General features: G+C 40.5%; 1 non-coding gene across 1 annotated transcript; it reads right to left on the reverse strand.

Moving 5' to 3' along the window:
- Window positions 1-9,589: 9,589 nt before the first annotated feature.
- LOC131257202 (small nucleolar RNA R71) lies at window positions 9,590-9,696 on the reverse strand. Its single transcript, XR_009177215.1, has one exon. It is a non-coding gene; the product is annotated as a small nucleolar RNA R71 (small nucleolar RNA).
- Window positions 9,697-20,161: the final 10,465 nt, after the last annotated feature.

Raw genomic sequence — 20,161 nt, forward strand, 5'->3', positions numbered from 1 at the left:
GCAATAATACTCAAAGTAGTGAGCTCCAACCTTTTTAAATAATGCAATTCTCCTGTGCTTGCTTGAAATTCTATTATATTTCATTTCATGGTCTGAAAATTCAAAATTGAATTTCAAAAAGTAAATATACATACAGAAATGATCACATCAAAATAACGTTACAAACATATGAAGAAAACCATCCAAAATATAGGTGGAACTTTTGGAAGAAGATACATTAAATGAAAATAGGACGAGTTGCACGATTTCTGATTGATCTGATTGAGTTACAAAGGTTAGTACTTTTGTTTAATACATCATATGAGAAACATGGTTATGGTTGGGTTCTCTATAAGAAACTCCTCCGCACAAATACTCCATATGTTTCCTCCTGCTACTGGTGCCATGAATGCATAGAATTGGAGTTGCCCCACTTATTTTTTTTTTTTACTGTAATCGGCATTGAGGGCGTCGCTTGTGACTTCCATGAAGGATGCTCCAAAGTTGTTGAGCAAAATGCATGCTATTTGTGTACGAAGAGTTTCACCAGCTGCTGTTATCAATGCTACCATCTCCCATGACAGAACCTGCAAAACAGCTGCTTGGTTTTGCATTATTAGCTGAAGTATTCCAAACAGATATTACAAATAAGAAAACCATAACAAAAACTTCAAATTTTATAAAACCTAAAGCTAGCTACATATACCCGGTAAAAAGCCCACTCAGGTTCTCATAAGCACCCAAAAATCAGGCCTTCCAAAATCGAGCTTAATCCATTGCAAAGATGGGTCCCACAGCTGGAAAAATTAGAATGGTGGCCTTCAAGGGTCCACTGTTTCTTGGATTTTGGCAAACTTGAGTGTTGGATATGCCCTATCTTGATCTTTTGGTGCCCTACAAAGATTGACCTGGAAAATTAATCTTGTAGACAGATTGGATTTCTCTCAACCAGCACAGTGGGCCCCACGATCACCACATCCATCTGGAATCTAATCTGACACGAGTAGTCAGAGATGTGACTTGCATCAGGTCCTGATACAACCTTCAATCTTGACGGGTCCCACTTTCATAAGACTTGTGATAAATCCAACTTATTCACCATTTTCCCTGTCTCATTTTATAGTCTGTGCTTAAAATTGAGGCTGATCTAAGGTACAGGTGGACCCACAGCAAGAAAAATCGGATGGTGGCCTTTAACAGTTCACTGTTTCTTACATTAGACCATGGTGGCCTTTAACAGTTCTATGTTTCTTACATTGTGGCCCACTTAAGCTATGGATATGCCCCACTTAGAATGTTCTGCCAAACTTGTGGACAGATTGGAATATTACTCTAAAACATCGCTATGGGCCCCAATCATAGCGGGGCCCACTTTCAAGAGGCTTGTGACAAATTCTACCGACCCACCATTTTTCACTATCCATGGGCTCAAAATCAAGGGTGATCCAATGCACATGTGGGTCCACAGAAGGAAAATGTTGGACGGTGAAATTTAGTGGGAAGTGGATTGCATGGTGTGCCCCACACACCATCCACCTTGGTGGTGTGCTGAAGTTACCAAGTTCTGTGTCCCCCACATTAATGTATGTGTTATATTTACACTATCTATTCATTTCGTGAGATCATTTTAAAACATTTATTTATTTATTTATTATAAAAGGATCATTCATATTCGAGATAAAATCCACTCGTACATGCATCTATTCAACTCTCATACTTACATGAAAAATCAAGGAAAGAAAAATCAAAACCCTAACCTATTTGGGAGCGTGGATTTGGAAACCCCTTGGATTCAAAACCCCCTCCCCCCGTATTGACAATCCTCCCAGTGTATTTGGCACCTTAGAGTGTGAAATAACTTTAATTCAAAAATGGGTCCTTAATCTTGCTCGGGTGGTAGACTCTCAGGAGTTTTAACTCCCAGTCAAGGGTTCGAGTACCCATAGGTGAATTCTTGCAAAAATGCATCCCATCCAGCATGCACACGATTTGTGTTAGTCTGACTATTAATAAACTTTAATGCTTGATGGTCAGTGTACAAAACAAACTCTCTTTGAATCAAATAATGTCGCCAATGTCGCAGTGCCTGAACAACTACGTACAACTCAATCTCATATGTCGACCACTTCTTTTAGGCTTTACTAAGCTTCTCGCTGTAGAAGGCTACTAGCCTGCCTTCCTGTGATAATACTCATCTAATTCTGATATATGAAGCATCACACTCAACCTCAAATAGCTTATTAAAATTAAGAAGAACTAAGACCGGTGTCGTAGACAAGCGATGCTTGATCTCATGAAAGCTCTTGTTAGCCTCAACGATCCACTGAAAAGTTCATTTTTCATGCAAAATGTAATAAGTACGACTATTGTGCTAAAATTTCAAACGAATCGACGATAGAAGGTCGCCAACCCATGGAAACTCCTCACTTTATGAATGTTTGTTGGGATCGGCCATTCCCTAATGGCTCGTACATTTTCATCGTCCATACGGATGCCTGTTGACGTTACAACAAATCCTAGTAACAACAGGCTGTTTGTTAAAAAGCTACACTTCTTCAAGTTGAGGTACAACTTGTTGACTTGTACGACCTGCAACACCTACCTGAGATGTTCCTTGTGTTCTATCTCATCTTGGCTATATATCAGGATATTATCAAAATATACTACCACAAATCGGTCAGTGAACAGTTTTAACAATTGATTCATCAAATGCATAAAAGTGCTTGGTATGTTCGATAGATCGGAGGGCATGACCAGGCACTCATACAACCCTTTCTTAGTCTTGAATGTCGTTTTCCACTCATCACCTGGTTAGATACGAGTCTGATGGTACCTACTTCTCAGGTCTAGCTTAGAGAACACCTTGGTCCCTTCTAGCATATCGAGCATGTCGTCCAACTGCGATATTGGGAACTGATATTTGATAGTAATTTTGTTGATTGCTCAGCTATCGACACACATGCACTAGCTCCCATTTTTTTGGCATTAATAACGCTGCTACGACACATGGGCTCATGCTCTCTCTTAAAAGACACTTACGAATCAATTCCTCCACCTACCCTTGAAGTATCTCACACTCCTTCGGACTCATTCAATAATGAGGGTGGTTGGACAGGCTAGCCACAGAGATAAAGTTTATGTGATACTGGATGTCTCTCATGGGGGGCAATCTATCGGTTAAATCTTTGGGCCAAACTTTTTTGAATTCATTTAGTAATAACCTTAAACTTAGATAAATGCTTGAGGGCTCTGATTCCTCGCCTTCACCACTACGGCGTATACTTCGCCAGTTTTCTTGGATTCCTCCATGAAATCCCGAATTGTTAGGAGGGAACTCCTCTCCGCTTTAGAAGATTCAGGGTGATATTCTGGCGCCATAGGGGCAAAAATTAATTTTCGACTATCATTGACGAAGATGTAGACATTGTCTTGTCCTCGGTGGGTCGCATCACGGTCTAATTGACATGGTCGACCGAGTAACATATGACATGCTTTCATGTTAACCATGTCACAAAGTATTTGATCCTTATAAGTTTTGTCAATTGAAAACAAGACAGTGCATTGTTCAGTTACATTAGTCTCGTTCGCCTTTTTTATCCAGCTAATTGAGTATGGGGAAGGATGTTTTATTGTTGGTAGCTGCAAATTATCCACCATCACTCTTAAGACGATGTTCTCACTACTGGCATTGTATATGATTACATCACAGACTTTACCGTTGACGGTGCACCACGTACGAAATATTTTGTGTCGCTGTAGATGTAATTCTTTCCATGGGGTGTACAATAACAGCATCACAACTAGAGATTCGACACGATCCTCGCCCATTTATTCATCGCCATCTGCTCATTCCTATGTGGCTTGTTCATGTTCATCAAAGCTAGGGTCTTCTTATAAGGCCTCACTTTCAATGCCCCCTTCATTTATGGTCAAGTGGGCTACGCGGCATTGAGGACAGGTGTTTGATAAGTGGCCCAGTTGGTCACAGCAGTAACAATTGTTTGACCTTGGCTTAACGTAAAGATTTAGAATCCTACTCGGGCCCACTGTTGTGGGTGTTATACGTTGAGGCCTAAATGCACCGCTCCCTATATCACGGTTTGCATTTTTCGGAGGTTGATGACCTTCTCCTACTGGTTCTTTTCCCTATTCCAGCACTAGATCTTGCATGGGACCCGGCATGAGGGATCAAGTTGAAGGATAAGGCCAAGCATAAAGTATGTTGCATTTCTGCCCTACCTGCCAATTGAACTGCTTCATCCACAGTCCCGACTAGGTGCATTGAACTTGGTCCTGAATCGTCGATCGTAACCCACCTATAAATCGTGTTATCTTTTGTGATTCAGTTTCCGACAGATCGTTTCGTGTTGTCAATTGCTGAAATTCTTCGATGTAGTCTATGACGATTGGATTTTCTTGTCGACAATTTTGGTATTGCTGGAACAATACTTGCTCTCATAATCACTAGGAAAGAATCATGATCGAATAAGATGTCTCATCCATGGCTATGATGAGATGGGTGCGTTATTCTGTCAGGCACGTGAGAGTTGTAATTGTTCTCACCATGCAAAAGCATCAGATTTTAAATTAAATGCTATTAGTTTCACTTTTTTATGCTCTAACACATCCATGTAATCAAAATATCATTATACTTTGGCTAGCCAGTTGAAGAAATCTTATATGCATAATAAACCATTAAAATTAAGAAGTTCAGCCTTACCTCGATAGTCTCTTTCAGCACGAACTAGATGATTGCCTCCATGGATTGGTCGTTGGGCAAAGCCTTCATTAAGCTCATCGTCGCTAAATCTCGAATCATCTGGTGTAGCCCTATGATTTATCACTAGTAGTGCTTTACAGAAATCACGGTTTTGCTGTACAGCAACCACAGGTGGTGGCTCATCGCATAGGGCTTGGGGGGGAAGTAACGTATTCATAAGACGGTTGAAGGTTTCCTGCATCCCTTGCATGATCAACTGACTCTCTCGGTAGAAAGCTTTCATTCTTTCCGAAAGATAACGAATCCCTGGATCATCATCCATAGGATTTTGATTCATACCTTCGTTGCTTACCATCAGCCCGAGGGAAATCCTTGCTCTGATACCAATTGATGCAGGGATGAACGTGATAAGGTCAATCACCATCTTCCTCGAGGATAACTACTTCGAATCCACGAAGCTTCTTTAGACTCCTCACCGAGACTTCTCGAATCCACGAGAAAAAAAGCATGGAAAATAGAAAATAAATTCTATAAAATTCATAATTTGATTGATGAATGAAATAAATGAGTTCACAACCCTTCAAATAGGGATACTAAGCCATGGGAGAAGTTTCGGAATCAAACTACAACTAAAACTCCTAGAAATCACAACTTACTATAAATAATGAACTTATTATTTATAGATGGTCATGATGTCTACTAGTGCACATGGTTTTCGGCCAAAAATAGTACATGTCATGTTTGGCTGAACCATGATGTTCTCCTAATTATTCTAAGCACTTTTCATGTTGGGTGCAACTCCTAAAGCTCAACGGATAAAGATTTATACTCAAATTAAAACTTACTATAAATAGTAAAAATGAAAATAAAATGGGAATTCGACTGTCGATCTGGTGGTATTTCACAAATTCGGCTTGGGCAACCCAACATAGTGGGGTTGGGTGGCTAAATAGCTCGTCCTACCCCAAAATCATATATGGTACGTCGAATAACTCATTCCGGATTGCGACATATGCCTGATTTAAGGTCTGACGGTTCGGATAACTTATGTCATCGACCGGGCCTTTTTTTATCCATCTTGGCCATGAAAGTGCCCGCGACCCACTCTATGTCATTATGCCCTTGAACCTTAGGAACATTTTAGTAAGCCTTAATATACCTTAATCACCCTTAAATTTCGATTACAACTTACACACACACACACACACACCCATTGAAGCTTCCTTCAATGCTATCGATTAGTACCTCTAAAATTGTCCCACAATCAATATAAAAATTTTAAATTCTCTTAATGAGCTCAAACATTTGTCGATGGCATTGACATTTGTTTGATGTGATATACGGAAGAGATGATGTTGATAATGATACAGATTGATTTAAGACATTGAAGGCATATTTTTCATTTAACATATTGATAACTTTCATTTAACATATTGATAAGTTTACAGAGATAAGGAAAAATAAAAACACCAGCTTATATCCAAAAATTTGTGGCCTGTATAAGTTTTTAATGGTGGGCATTTAACTATTTCCTGTGCTGTTATGTATGGTGGACCAGACACCAGGGACCCAGGGAGGAACGAAATGTGTGGCTTTTGCTAAAGAAAAATATGGAGGATGTGTTGAGGGTCAAATATTGCATATCAAACCCAGTTATTGCATGGATTTACAAGCATGATACCGTTTAATGGCCCGATTTAATCGTGTTTGTGATGCAGAGTGTATTTACGAGCATGGACTGAAAAAGGGTGCTAGAAGTGTGGATTTAACACTCCGAAGTCACCAGAGCAAGGGAGACACTCTAGAGAACCAAGACTGAAGAATTTACATGCCAGGGATCCGAGGAAATCAAGCCATTCACGTTAAAGAGGCCCGAAATCGGTGAAGAATGCAAGATCACATAGTTCCCGCCATCTGATTGGCTCAAAACTTTATACATGGCCTGAGGGCCATAAATTAACTGTACATATCAAATTTCAGCCCTCGGATCACTATAGAAGCGCCCCAACTGACAGATCAGCCCATAAATCGTTGATTCTGGGCCCACCTGATACCTGAAGCTGCCTCAAATCTGGTCTCAACGCCTTAAATAGGGAGATTAATCGAATGAATGGTTTGGATTTTGATAGAACATCACAATGGGCCCTGTATATACAGCGTGTGTACATAAGGTACACACGTGCTGCTGCGCACCGAACCAAGTAAGGCGGGTCAGCAGCGCTGACCCGCGTCTTCTTCCCAACACGGCAGTTGCCGTTTTAGCGCTGTATAACGGACGGACAGCGTCCGTTTTGCGGACGCTAGTGGGCCCCACATAGTGTACGTACGGATAATCTAAACCGTCCATCTTGTAGAGGGCCATGAATACTTCAAACCTATGCTGAATTTTTGGACCCATGCAAGTACACGTGCACGATACAGAGGCCATAAGTGGACTGCCCTGCAATGTTCAAATTGATGTTTGAATGATTCTTCTCTGATTCTAAGTCAATGGACATGAAAAACCATCCGTTTCTGACCGAAATTTCGAGGGCAATCTAATGGATGGGGTAGATTTCCTCGAAAATACCTCTGTGGAGCCCACAGATCACATCAGCGCCAGACGTGCAAAAGGCTACGCACGTCTGCGAAATCTGATTTTTCAGGCAGTTGTGGCCCACCATCTTTGATCATATGGCAGATCTGAACCGTCCATCGTGTAGGCCAGCCAAAATACCTCTAAGAGACGTTGATTTTACAGGAATAACGCAAGGAACGCGAGAGTTATGAAGCCCCGAACTTGGCTGCGAAAAAGCTTTCGCTACGCGTGCGATAGCTTCCCAAATCCGATTTTCACCACTCCAAAAGCTATAAAAAGAGTTCCAAACGTGGAGAAGAGGGAGTGCTTGAACAATGGACGTTAGATAGAGAAAGAGAGGCGGAGAGAGAAGTGTTTAAAATGTTTATATATTTTTTCTTTATTTTTCTTCTTTTTCCTATGAATTATGTTGAGATTTAGTCTGATTATGTTAGGCTAAACCTCTTAGCTAGGGCTAAGAGGTGAAGCTTGTGGCGTGATGGGAGCTTCTACAGGTTTGATTTAAACTGAACTGATTGACTCTGTTTTGATTTAAGAAATTCTTTTAGTCATTAATGGTTTGTTGTGATTTAAATTACAGTAGATCTGTGATGGCTTGAATAATTCCTTTCCTTTTATTTTGATGTTCGGAAACCCTGTTGTTCGCCATATTCTCATAGACATGGTTGGATGATGGTATCCTTTCTAACACTCATACATCTTTTAGTTGGTTATGGATTGGTTTAAGTTCTGTTGTTTACCTTGTCTCTTAGGCATAGATTTGTGATGGAATCATACCTAATTCTTATACCTTTCATCTCTTGAAAACTATATCAAGTAAGTTCAGTATAATATCCATGAAGCAGGCATAATATCTCCCTGATCTCTACAAGTGGATCCTCTGAATCCCTAGTCCTTTTCTCTGAATTCTTTAAGTTTAGATTAATATTTCACCATTATTCCTCAAATCACAATTGGTTTAGATTTCATCTTAGCCTAGTTCTAGATCTGGTTATTTTCAGATAACGTACAGGTTTCAGTCCCTGTGGATTCGACCTCGGTCTTACCGAGTTTATTACTACATCACAACCCTGCACTTGGGGTGTGAACAAGTTTTTGGCGCCGTTGCCGGGGATTGAGGGCTACGTTTCCTGAAGATAACTGGTTTTAGGATTAGTTTAAGATTAGGACTTTTCTGATTTTTAGGATTTATTTTCCAGGTTTTTCTTTAATTTTTAGAAATTTTCTATTTAAATAACTTTCTATTTTTAGATAGTTTTCCTTTTTTTAGAAACTAACCCAACTTTCTTATTTTGTAGGATTCTGAGATAGGTTTCTAAATTGGTAATTTCTCTCTTCCTTACTATTTCTAGATTAGGATTCCTTTTTAGTAAGTTTCTAATTCTAACTCTTTTAGAATCTAATTTTGTTTCCTATTTTATTTTTAGAAATTTTCTATTTTAAGACTTTCTGTTTAGAAACTAACTTTTCTGTTTTGTAGGCTTATTAGAAATTTCTAATTCGGTACGCTCTTTCTAAATTTCTACTTTCTAATTTAGGAATTCTTCCTTGGTTCTTTTTATTTCTATATTTCTCTTCTTAGGAATTTTATAGGCTTGCTATTCTTAGAAACTAACTTGTTTTGTTCTATTTTGCAGGTTTCAATTTAGGGACTCCAATTTGGTAACTTCCTTCCAACCCTCTTTCTCTTTTTAGATTTTTATTTCCCTTCTTAGGATTAGGTTTAGAATTTGATTGAGGGCTGCGAGTGTTTCATGCCCAAGTGGGCTCGTGACAACACTCGACGTCTCTTGACTGAAGGAGGATTAGTTGAGGGGTTAACTGTCCATCGTAGGACTAGACACCGCTCGAAATCCTCTAAGTTAATTGAGGATATGGCTGGAAATCAACCTCTTCTACCCCAACCTAGGGTAAAAGATCTCCAGGATGAGAATGAAGTGCATCAAGCACCCCCGCCTCGTACCTTACGAGATTACTTACAACCAGTGGGGGTGAGTACGCCCTCATGCATGGTTTTTCCTGAGAATGTAGGACACATGGATATCAAGCCAGGGGTGATCCAACTCCTCCCTAAATTTCATGGGCTTGAGTCAGAGAATCCTTACTTACATTTAAAAGAATTTGACGAGATCATAGCTACCTTATACTTTCCTAACGTGTCTGATGACACGGTCAGGTTGAAACTCTTTCCCTTTTCTTTGAAAGAGAAAGCCAAGACGTGGTTACATTCACTACGTCCTCGATCAATTGGCAGATGGAATGATATGACAAGGGAGTTCATTAAGAAGTTTTTCCCATACCATAAGACGAATACCCTAAGAAAGTCGATCATGAACTTCGCCCAAAGGGAAGATGAAACATTCTTCCAATGTTGGGAGCGGTTCAAGGATCTTGTCAGTTCATGCCCACAACATGGTTTTGAAACGTGGCGCATCACGAACTTTTTCTATGATGAACTGACATCTCCCATACGCTAATTAGTCGAAACGATGTGTAATGGGGAGTTTATGAATAAAGGAGTCAATGAAGTGTGGGATTACTTTGATAAACTTGCTGAGAACACACAAACATGGGACATCTCCCCTAGACCTAGTACTACGTCTAGGCCGACTCATTCCAAGGAAAGGGGTGGAATGTATCTCCTGAGAGAAGACGTTAATATTAATGCTAAGGTAGCTAATCTCACTAGGAAACTTGAGGCCATGGAATTTAAGAAGGATAAGGCTAAGGAAATTGTTTGTAGCATCTGTGGTTGCAACATTCATACTACTGAAAACTGTCCAACTATCTCTGCCTTTCAAGAGGTATTAAATGAGCAATCCAATGCTGTAAGCAATTACCAAAGACCTTTTAGTGGGCCCACCTCTAACACATATAATCTTAGCTGGAGAAATCATCCAAACTTCAGTTGGAGGAATGGACAAACCGCTACACCTCAAGGTTACCTAAATCAAAATCCAACTCAAGAGAAACCTCAAGAGGATTTGGTTCTGAAACATTTTCAAAAGCAAGAGCTTTTCAATCAGGGTATGCTACAGGCCTTCCAAGACCTTACAAAAGCAATACAAGGACTTAAGGCTGAAAATACGATTGGGAACAAGGGGAGCTTCCCAGCTCAACCTCTTCCCAATCCTAAACCGCAATATGAAGTTAGCGACCCAAGCTCTTCAAATCAGATGGAGCAAGCTAAATCCATCACCACTCTTAGGAATGGAAAGATCATTGACAAAACCATTCCGGTTAGGGCTGAAAAGCCTAAGGACCCGGAAGTGGATAAAGAAGATGGATCTAGCCATGCCCCACCAGAGTTAGAACCGGAACCTCAAGGAAAGCCAGTTGCTCCATTTCTCCAACGGTTGGTTGCACCAAAATCGCTCTCTAACTCTCAGGATATTCTAGAGGTGTTGAAACAAGTGAAGGTCAACATTCCACTACTTGATGCCGTGAAACAAATACCTTCATATGCCAAATTCCTGAAAGACTTATGTACGACCAAAAGACAGTAAAATATTCAAAAGAAAATCTTCCTGACTGAGAAAGTGAGTGCCATCCTAAAGCAAGATGTGCCGTAAAAATTCAAAGACCCCGGTAGCCCAACCATATCATATGTAATTGGGGACCATCGAATTGATCACGCACTTCTTGACTTAGGAGCGAGCGTTAATCTTATCCCCTACTCGGTATATAAACAATTGGGCTTAGGTGAATTAAAACTCATCTTAACACACTACAACTTGTTGATTGCTCTGTTCGTATACCAAGAGGGATAATTGAGGATGTGTTGGTCCAGGTTGATCGATTTTACTACCCAGTTGATTTCATCATCCTGGATACCGAACCCATCGGTAACACAAGCACTCAGATTCTCGTCATTCTTGGTCGCCCATTCCTTGCCACTTTAAACGCAATTATCAATTGTAGGAATGGTGTCATGAGCATGTCTTTCAGGAATATGACATTAGAAATGAATATCTTTTTCAACACGGCCAGACGGATAGAGGAAGATGATGACATCTACGATATTAACATGATTAATACTTTCGTGGATGACAGGACACCCCTTACCTTATCCTCTGATCCTCTAGAGACGTGCTTGGCCCACTCCCATGAGTTTGATGATGACATAATTAGGGAGACGTGTGTCATGCTTGATGCGGTACCGGTACTTGAAGTTAACCGGTGGAGGCCACAATTTGAAGAGTTACCCCAAACTGATGAAGTACCTCTACCGTCTAACCTCAAGCCACCGAAGCTTGACCTAAAACCTTTGCCCTCTGATTTAAAATATGCATACTTAAGTCAAGATGAGACATACCCGGTGGTGATTTCTGCCCACATTGAGAAAGAACAAGAGAGTATGCTCATATCTACTTTACTGGAGTATAAGGGAGCCCTTGGATGGACAATCGCGGACCTCAAGAGAATCGACCCCTCGATTTGTACTCACCGCATATATCTTGAGGATAATGCAAAGACCGCTCGGCAACCACAACGTAGACTAAATCCAAACATGAAGGAAGTGGTTAAGGCCGATGTTCTTAAACTATTGGATGTGGGTATCATATACCCTATATCTGATAGTCAGTGGGTAAGTCCAACTCAAGTGGTTCCTAAGAAGTCCGGGATCACCATCGTAGCCAATGCCAATAATGAACTCGTGCCGACTAGAGTCACTACTGGTTGGAGGATGTGCATTGACTACAGAAAATTAAATACCGTCACGAGAAAAGACCACTTTCCTTTGCCCTTCATTGATCAGATCTTGGAAAGGTTAGCTGGTCATTCCTATTACAGTTTCCTTGACGGGTATTCAGGCTACAATCAGATAGAGATCGCCCCTGAAGATCAAGAAAAGACTACGTTTACATGTCCCTACGGCACCTTTGCTTACCGAAAGATGCCGTTTGGACTATGTAATGCTCCTGCCACCTTCCAGCGATGTATGATGAGCATATTTTCTGACATGGTGGGGCAATATTTAGAGGTCTTTATGGACGATTTCTCTGTCTTCGGTCCATCTTTCAGCGAGTGCTTGGAAAGTCTTAAATGCGTGCTGAAAAGATGTGAAGAAAAGAACTTGGTACTTAATTGGGAGAAGTACCATTTCATGGTTCAGAAGAGAATTGTCCTTGGACACATTATTTCATCCAAAGGAATCGAGGTGGATAAGGCAAAGATCGATCTTATCTCTAACCTACCTCCACCCAAGAACATAAGGGGCGTGCGATCCTTCCTAGGACACGCCGATTTTTACAGAAAATTCATAAAGGACTTTAGTCTCATCTCTCGTCCTCTATGTAATCTACTTCAAAAGGATGCACCATACGAGTGGACTGAATCATGTCAGGAAGCTTTCACTAAGCTTAAGGGCATATTGACTAGTGCACCCATCATACAGCCACCTGACTGGAGCATTCCTTTTGAACTTATGTGCGACGCGTCTGATTATGCTCTTGGGGCAGTTCTAGGCCAGAGAAAAGATAAGAAACCCTACGTTATTCACTACGCAAGTAAGACTCTAAATCCTGCCCAAGTGAACTACTCAACTACGGAAAAGGAACTCTTAGCCGTAGTGTTCGCCTTGGACAAATTTAGGTCCTAAGATCATTATTTACACTGATCACGTAGCGCTTAAGTATCTTCTGTCTAAGAATGATGCTAAGCTCCGCCTGATACGATGGATCCTCCTACTTCAGGAATTTGACCTAGAGATAAAAGATAAGAAGGGAGTAGAGAACGTAGTGGCTGACCATCTTTCTCGCCTTAATCCCTCTGATTCCTTTGAGACGACGCAGATTAATGACATGTTTCCTGATGAACAGTTGTTCAGAGTCTCCCATTCGCCTTGGTTCGCTGATATCGCTAATTATCTTGCCACAGGTTCCATACCGACACATTGGATTGCGTAAGATAAGAAGAAATTTTTCACCAAGGTGCGCAACTTCTTCTGGGATGATCCATACTTGTTTAAATATTACCCAGACCAAATCTTGAGGAGATGTGTGCCAGACGATGAGCATCAGAGTGTCATCTCCTTCTGTCACTCACAGGCCTGTGGTGGTCACTTTTCTGCAAAAAAGACCACGGTAAAAATTCTGCAGTGTGGCTTTTATTGGCCCACTATGTTCAGGGACACTCATGAGTTTTGCAGAGCTTGTGAGCGTTGTCAGAAATTGGGAGCATTATCCCGTTGAAATATAATGCCCTTAAATCCCATTCTTATCATAGAGGCATTTGATTGCTAGGGCATCGATTTCATGGGGCCATTCCCCCAATCTTTTAGAAATTTATATATTTTGCTTGCCGTAGACTATGTCACTAAATGGGTCGAAGCGATTCCGTGTCGAACTAATGACCATCGCACGGTCATTAAATTCCTGAAAGAAAACATCCTTTTTCGATTTGGAACGCCTCGAGCTATCATTAGTGATGGGGGCTCGCACTTTTGTAATAGACCATTTGAGAGTTTAATGAAGAAATACGGTATCTCTCATAAGGTGAGCACCCCATACCACCCACAGACAAGCGGGCAAGTTGAGATTTTCAATAGGGAGATCAAACACATTTTAGAAAAAACGGTTAACCCTGACCGTAAGGATTGGTCAATTCGATTGACCGATGCCTTATGGGCGTACCGTACTGCTTTTAAAACCCCTATTGGAATGTCTCCCTTTAGACTTGTCTATGGGAAAGCTTGCCACTTGCCTGTGGAGTTGGAACATAGAGCCTACTGGGCGATCAAAAGTTTCAATTTCAATTTGGACAACGCTGGCTCGCTACGCAAACTTTAGTTAAATGAACTCGAAGAAATCCGGAACGACGCTTATGAGAACTCGAGAATTTACAAGGACAAGATGAAGGCGTTTCATGGCCAACATATTTTATGAAAATCATTCACGCCAAGTCAGAAAGTCCTCTTGTATAACTCTCGATTACATCTCTTTCCTGGTAAGCTTCAATCTCGTTGGACCGACCCTTTTACTGTTATCACTGCTTACTCTCATGGGGCCATCGAGATAAGAGACCCCGACAATGGCAAGGAGTTTAAAGTAAATGGACATCGCTTAAAGCCATTTGTCGAGAAATTTGATTCAGAGGACATGTCAATGCCTCTGACTGATCCTGTTTACTAGGAATGATCTCCTAGTCTGATGGAGGTATAGGTAGGTTTTCTGTTTGCATAGGACTAGGGTAGTTGCTTTGGTCTGGCTAAAGACGTTAAACTTAGCACTTCTGGGAGGCAACTCAGCTTTTCAATTCATTTCATTTTCCTAGTTAGTTAGTTCCATGTTTGTGGGTAACATTACTACAAACCCTCACGAGACTACAACTCGTCCACTAGAGGCAACCTAGGGGTTTAAAGGCTTGTTGCATATGCTAAATGCAATCAAGAGCACCTGCGAAAGTGGTATAGGTAGGATCTGTTTTGTGATTTTATTTTTGTTATTTTGCTTTTGTTGATTTCTCTCTTGTGCTGACTCGCTTTTACGTTGATATTTTTGAAAAAACCTTTTGATTCTTTTGTCCAGGTACTATCTTTCCATCACTCTTATATTTTTGTTGTCCCATGTACATTACATGCTTATTTCTTTTACATTGAGGACAATGTAGATTTTAGGTTGGGGGTGGGAGATTAGGTTTTCTAATCAGCATTTTCTTGGTCTTGAGCAAGAATTGTGAATTTTTTTTAATTTTTCTGGACTTTCTTGTGAATTCGAAGGGATTTTGATGGCCTTCTAGGGCACTTGGAAATTCAAGATACGTGATGTTAATAATTTAAGACGCTTGGATTCAGTATCTGTTGGATTTCATAGTTAAGTTTGAATTGTTAATCCAGAATTAGAAGTTGTAAACATTGATTGAGTTATGATCTCACATGTCACATCTCGCTTTCACATTAAGGTTTCAGTTTGATATTGAAGGATTTACTTGGTACCACTAAGCTTGAAAGGAACCAACCTGAGAAATTGAAAGGATTGGGCGAATGGTCGACACCATAGGTTTGCTCCCTATAGGTGTAGATTTAATTCCCTATGAATGATATATGAAAAATTTGGGTGTACAGTCTTCATCATAGGTTTGCTCCCTATAGGTGAGGATTTGATTCCCCTTCTTGGCGTTACTTTTAATGGAAAAATCAAAAGCTGAAGGAATGAAAAGATGATCTGTGAGGCAAGTTTTGGTTATCATGAATCTTCTTATTGGTTACCAATGATATCCTGAAATAGAGAAGTGAATTTTAATGATGATAAGCTGAGATTACACTGTACACTCATAGATCTCAATGATTAGAATTTTTCTAATTAATGGAATAATACTTTGAACTTGATTATGAAGTTTACCGTGCGCTTGAGTCTAAGAGAATCTGGGAATTCTCATATCTGGATTATTCTACAAAAATCACTCGAGTTTATAGAAATTGTTCTGTAATTCTCAACTTACTTTTCGCATATTTTGCTCGGGACTAGCAAAATGCTGGTTGGAGGTTGTGTTGATGGTCAAATATTGTATATCAGACCCAGTTATTGCATGGATTTACAAGCATGATACCGTTTAATGGCCCGATTTAATCGTGTTTGTGATGCAGAGTGTATTTACGAGCATGGACTGAAAAAGGGTGCTAGAAGTGTGGATTTAACACTCCGAAGTCACCAGAGCAAGGGAGATACTCTAGAAAACCAAGACTGAAGAATTTACATGCCAGGGATCCGAGAAAATCAAGCCATTCACGTTAAAGAGGCCCGAAATCGGTGAAGAATGCAAGATCACATAGTTCCCGCCATCTGATTGGCTCAAAATTTTATACATGGCCTGAGGGCCATAAATTAACTATACATATCAAATTTCAGCCCTCGGATCACTATAGAAGCACCCCAACTAACAGATCAGCCCATAAACCGTTGATTCTGGGCCCACCTGATACCTGAAGCTGCCTCAAATCTGGTCTCAACGCCTTAAATAGGGAGATTAATCGAATGAATGGTTTGGATTTTGATAGAACATCACAATGGGCCCCATATATATAGCGTGTGTACATAAGGTACACACGTGCTGCTGCGCACCGAACCAAGTAAGGTGGGTCAGCAGCGTTGATCCGCGTCTTCTTCCTAACACGGTAGTTGCTGTTTTAGCGCTGTATAACGGACGGACAGCATCCATTTTGCGGACGCTAGTGGGCCCCACATAGTGTACGTACGGATAATCTAAACTGTCCATCTTGTAGAGGGCCATGAATACTTCAAAACTATGCTGAATTTTTGGACCCATGCAAGCACACGTGCACGATATAGAGGCCATAAGTGGACTGCCCTACAACGTTCAAATTGATGTTTGAATGATTTTTTCTCTGATTCTGAGTCAATGGACATGAAAAACCATCCGTTTCTGACCGAAATTTCGAGGGCAATCTAATGGACGGGGTGGATTTCCTCCAAAACACCTCTGTGGAGCCCACCGATCACGTCAGCGCCGACGTGCGAAAGGCTACGCACGTCCGCGAAATTTGATTTTCCAGGCAGTTGTGGCCCACCATCTTTGATCATATGGCAGATCTGAACCGTCCATCGTGTAGGCCAGTTAAAATACCTCCAAAAGACGTTGATTTTACAGGAATAATGCAAGGAACGCGAGAGTTACGAAGCCCCGAACTTGGCTGCGAAAAGGCTTTCGCTGCGCGTGCAATAGCTTCCCAAATCCGATTTCCACCACTCCAAAAGCTATAAAAAGAGTTCCAAACGTGGAGAAGAGGGAGTGCTTGAACAGGGGACGTCAGATAGAGAAAGAGAGGTGGAGAGAGAAGTGTTTAAAATTTTTATATATATTTTTAAAATTTTTCTTCTTTTTCCTATGAATTATGTTGAGATTTAGTCTGATTATGTTAGGCTAAACCTCTTAGCTAGGGCTAAGAGGTGAAGCTTGTGGCGTGATGGAAGCTTCTACAGGTTTGATTTAAACTGAACTGATTGACTTTGTTTTGATTTAAGAAATTCTTTTAGTCATTAATGGTTTGTTGTGATTTAAATTACAGTAGATCTGTGATGGCTTGAATAATTCTTTTCCTTTTATTTTGATGTTCGGAAACCCTGTTGTTCGCCATCGTCTCATAGACATGGTTGGATGATGGAATCCTTCCTAACACTCATACATCTTTTAGTTGGTTATGGATTGGTCTAAGTTCTGTTGTTTACCTTGTCTCTTAGGCATGGATTTGTGATGGAATCATACCTAATTCTTATACCTTTCATCTCTTGAAAGCTATATCAAGTAAGTTCAGTATAATATCTATGAAGCAGGCATAAGATCTCCCTGATCTCTACAAGTGGATCCTCTGAATCCCTAGTTCCCTTTCTCTGAATTCTTTAAGTTTAGATTAATATTTCACCATTATTCCTCAAATCACAATTGGTTTAGATTTCATATTAGCCTAGTTCTAGATCTGGTTATTTTCAGATAATGTACAGGTTTCAGTCCCTGTGGATTCGACCTCGGTCTTACCGAGTTTATTACTACATCACAACCCTGCACTTGGGGTGTGAACAAGACGCGGAAGGGATTTATGGGGCCCACCGTGATGTAAGTGTTTTATCAATGCCGTTCATTGCTTTTCTCAGATCATTTTAAGCAATTATTCTAAAAATGAAGCAGGTCTAGAGCTCCAGAAGACAAAGGAAGCTGCAGTGATAATGAGATCTACCGTTGAAACTTTTCTAAGGGCCATTGTGATGTTTGTTTACCCTCCAACCTATTAATAAGGTCATGTAGGCGTGGATGAAGTGAAAACACAAATATCAGCTTGATCCGAAACTTCTCTAGCTCCTAAGAAGTTTTTAACTGTGGAAGTTCAATCCCCACCTTGTGGTCCACTTAATCCCTGTACCTGCCTCAGTTTTTGGATCATATCTTAAAATGATATGAGAGGATAAAACACTTCCATTACGGTGGGCCCCACAGAGTAGGACGCAATCTGTGTGCAAATATGGATTGCATCCTACCCTGCCCGTCTCCAGCTGGCAACGAGCAGGAACTTTGAGTGGCCACCATGATGTATGGATCCTATCCACACCGTCCATCATTCTTTTCGTGTCATTTTATGATATTAACCCAAAACTTAAGCAGATCCAAGATACATTTGGACTACACAATGGGGATTGAACTCTTACCGATGGAAACTCCTTGGGGGCCACAGAAGTTTTGGATGGAGCTGGTATTTTTGTTTCCTATTCATCTAGGTTTATGTAAATTTATGAATAGGTTGGATTTAAAATAAATATCACGGTGTGACCTAGAAAAGTTTCAACGGTGAGAATCATTGTCACCACTGCTTCATGTGGTGTGGTCCACTTGAGCCTTGGATATACCTCAATTTTTGGATTACATACAAAAATCACAGGAATAAATGGATGGATGGTGTGGATAAGACCCATACTTCACGATGGCCACTCAAATCTCCTGTCCGTTCCCATCTGGAGACCGCGGGGATAGATCGCAATCCGCGTCCGAAATAATCGAGGCCTTTGCTTTTGCTAAAGCAAAAGATGAAATAATTGAGCGCCTTTGCTTTTGCTAAAGCAAAAGATGAAATAATTGAGTGCCTTTGATTTTATACCGAGTTATCTTCCATATTGAAGGTTAAGCTGAGAAAGCCTTGTCTTGAGCTTAGAAGCTTTTGAAGGAGAGACTGAGAGAAAGAGAATATGGCTGATATTGTTGTTCAGTTCGTCATACAAAGGCTTAATGATTTTCTAGCGCAGGAAGCAGAATTGCTACTCGGAGTAGATGGTAAGATCAAATCACTTCGAGACAAACTTTTATGGATGCATGCCTTACTCAAAGACCTCCATGGGAATCGTAGAGATAATGATAGAGTTAAGGTTTAGGTGGCCCAAATAAGACAAGCAGCTTATGATATCGAGGACGTCATCGACTCCTACATCTTTTAACATTCAAAATCAAGGAAGAGAGACAAGTGTTGGATTCATGGGATCCATATGAAGTTTTGCTTGTTGCATCAAAGACATACCAGCCATCCGCAATATTGGAAAGGAGATCGGTGACATAGAAAGAAGATTCGTCGTATATTACACACATATATGAACTATGCTGAATATAAGGCTTTCCATGTGCTTGTTGAAATGTTTGAATGAATATAGAATTATGATTTGTGCTTGCCATGGTTATTGATTGAGAATATATGATTGTTGTACGTGTGACAACTCCTTTGTGAAAGGATTTCCCCTAATATATGTTATAACCAAGTTATATCATGTATGTCAAAAGGTGTAGCCTAAGTGTTTGATAAAATGTCCGAATGAGTAATTGTTTGATAAAATGCATTTATTAAAGGTGTTGAGATAAGATTCTCAGCCACCTTAACTATATGCATTGATTTCTTTATGTAACCTTATGTAACCTCAATCCAACTACGTGATTTAGGTATGAAATGCATAGGTGTGATAATATGTTTATTCTGTATTTTTATGAAATGCTCAAATGATTTCAATGCTTGAATTGTTTGCTCAATACTGCTATGACTACCATATGTGAATGCTAATATCTTGGATTGTGATTGGGACTGCAACGTAGTCCAGGCATTCGGTAACAAATTTCGTTAGAGTGGCCGGATTGGTTCCGCCACCAAGGACACATTCGATGAATCCGAGTCATACGGTGATTATCGATGGCGGTTAGGCCACAAGGAGTGCGTATGCGCTCCATGTCGAATAACTCAACATACACTCGTACCAGTCGAGCTTGTCAAGTAACTCGATTGGCCTAATATATGTTTACCATGTATGGACAATACTGTCTGAATCTAAGGTACCACTGACCAGTGCAAAGCCTATTTAACCTTGGTACCATGATCCGCTAAGACTCATGAGTGTATG

This window comes from Magnolia sinica, chromosome 9, assembly GCF_029962835.1.
Source record: "Magnolia sinica isolate HGM2019 chromosome 9, MsV1, whole genome shotgun sequence".
NCBI classification, from domain to species: domain Eukaryota; kingdom Viridiplantae; phylum Streptophyta; class Magnoliopsida; order Magnoliales; family Magnoliaceae; genus Magnolia; species Magnolia sinica.